This window comes from Schistocerca piceifrons, unplaced genomic scaffold (assembly GCF_021461385.2).
Source record: "Schistocerca piceifrons isolate TAMUIC-IGC-003096 unplaced genomic scaffold, iqSchPice1.1 HiC_scaffold_351, whole genome shotgun sequence".
NCBI lineage: Eukaryota > Metazoa > Arthropoda > Insecta > Orthoptera > Acrididae > Schistocerca > Schistocerca piceifrons.
The window spans coordinates 17501-20000 of NW_025728572.1; the positions used below are offsets into that span (position 1 = coordinate 17501).

Genomic DNA, 2500 nt, shown 5'->3' on the forward strand with positions numbered 1-2500 from the left:
ATCAGGCGTGACGCGAGAACCTTGTGAAAGGTCCGCGCCAACACCGAGCAGACCGTAATGGGGCGAAAGTCAGCGGGGGATGTTGGTGCAGCCGTTTTGGGGAGAAGTGACGTCCGGGCGCGAAGCAGACGCTCGGGGAGGGCGCGGGCCAGGAGGAAGAGGTTCAAGAGTTTCACCAGGACTTCATGCGGCAGGCGCCGCAGCTCCGCTGGAGTCAGGCCGTCCGGCCCGGCTGCCGATCCCCTGGGCGGCAAGGCAGCAGCGACCTCCTCACGTGTGACCGGCCCCCATAGGCACTCAGGAGCGACAGGCTCCGAGTGCGGGAGAAGGCGGTCACGGATGAAGCCGGCGGTGGAGATCGGCTTCTTCGTGAAGAGGTCCGCCCAGAAGTCCAGCAGACCGGGGATGTCGGGTGGCGGCTGCAGCAGGGTGCCGTCCAGCAAGCCGCGCACGCAACGTGCACGCGACCTACGGAAGGCGTCCTGTGTGCGCGCGTATTCCCAGCGGCGCCGCTTGCGCTTCTGCAGCGGCGGGGCGGCAGGCGGCCGCTTGGATGATTGGCGCGGCCGCTGTGTCCTGGTGATCGACCTCTCCCCCCTGGACCCGACCGACGCAAGGGCATCCGGGAGCATGCCCAGGATGACATCGGGCGGCGTGCCCCGCCCCAGACCAATGACTCGATCCAGGGCAGAGAAACGCTGGGCGGAAGCAGGAAGCCCCGCCAGATGCTCCCAGATGGCGGCGTCAGTCGGCCCCTCCGGCGGCGGCCCGGTGGTGTCGGCCGCGAAGTCCTCGGCTGCGTCGACGGGCGGCGCAGCGGCCTCGCCCGCGTCAGGCAGCGAGCTCCCTGCTCCACGGCGGGACGCCGGCTCTTCGCCCCGACCGATCTCAAGTGCCTCCATGAATTGGCGGACAAGCTGCTTGTGGGCAGCTTGCCGCCGTCGGCACTTGATTGCCTCAAGCGTTCGGTCGGGGAACATCCTGGTAAGTTCTTGATTTACAAAGAAGAACCGGGCGTCCCTCTCAAGGAACAGTTCGGCCTCTGCCTTGGCGAGCGACAGGACTTCTTCCTCCGTCCACCTCGCGCGATGCCTCTCCGTCACGATCTCAGCGTTGGCGGCCGCAGGGTGTTGGCGGCGGCGATGGACCCCGAGACCGTTCTTCGTGGTAAAAGTGCGGTGGCACTCACTGCAAGCAAAGGGAGCTACACAAACTATCGCATTTTCGTTACGGCCGGTTGGCCGGATAGGTGCTGGGGTAGCTGGGGTGGCACCTTCAGCGGAAGGGCCACCATCTCTTGTTTCTTGTCGGCTGCCCCCAACTATAAAGGGATAATGCGAGGGGGGGCTGGTAACCCCCCCAAGCCCCTGGTGCGGTCTTCCACTCTGCGAAAATCAGCGGGCCCACGAGAAGGGGAGAAGACCGCAGGAGAGGAGAGGCTAAGAGGGCTAGGCCCATGTATTGCGCATCACTCTCCCTGTAACTATAACCCAAGGAAGGCACCTCGCAGCAGCAGCACGACTACATCAAGACCGCACTTCGAGAGTCATAGTTACTCCCGCCGTTTACCCGCGCTTGCTTGAATTTCTTCACGTTGACATTCAGAGCACTGGGCAGAAATCACATTGCGTCAACACCCGCTAGGGCCATCGCAATGCTTTGTTTTAATTAGACAGTCGGATTCCCCCAGTCCGTGCCAGTTCTGAGTTGATCGTTGAATGGCGGCCGAAGAGAATCCGCGCACCCGCGCGCCCCCGGAGGAGCACGCTAAGGCGGACGCGGCCTCGCAGCAAGGAAGATCCGTGGGAGGCCAAGGCACGGGACCGAGCTCGGATCCTGCACGCAGGTTGAAGCACCGGGGCGCGAACGCCGCGCAGGCGCGCGCATCCTGCACCGCCGACCAGCACGAGGCCGACCAACGGCGAGAGCAGACCACGCCCGCGCTAAACGCCCGCACTTACCGGCACCCCTACGGCACTCACCTCGCCCAGGCCCGGCACGTTAGCGCTGACCCACTTCCCGACCAAGCCCGACACGCCCCGATCCTCAGAGCCAATCCTTATCCCGAAGTTACGGATCCAATTTGCCGACTTCCCTTACCTACATTATTCTATCGACTAGAGGCTCTTCACCTTGGAGACCTGCTGCGGATATGGGTACGAACCGGCGCGACACCTCCACGTGGCCCTCTCCCGGATTTTCAAGGTCCGAGGGGAAGATCGGGACACCGCCGCAACTGCGGTGCTCTTCGCGTTCCAAACCCTATCTCCCTGCTAGAGGATTCCAGGGAACTCGAACGCTCATGCAGAAAAGAAAACTCTTCCCCGATCTCCCGACGGCGTCTCCGGGTCCTTTTGGGTTACCCCGACGAGCATCTCTAAAAGAGGGGCCCGACTTGTATCGGTTCCGCTGCCGGGTTCCGGAATAGGAACCGGATTCCCTTTCGCCCAACGGGGGCCAGCACAAAGCGCATCATGCTATGACGGCCCCCATCAACATC

At 63.4% G+C, this 2500-nt stretch overlaps 1 pseudogene; it reads right to left on the reverse strand.

Moving 5' to 3' along the window:
* The window catches only part of LOC124746517, a 7910-nt pseudogene that overhangs the window by 3490 nt on the left and 1920 nt on the right, over positions 1 to 2500 (reverse strand).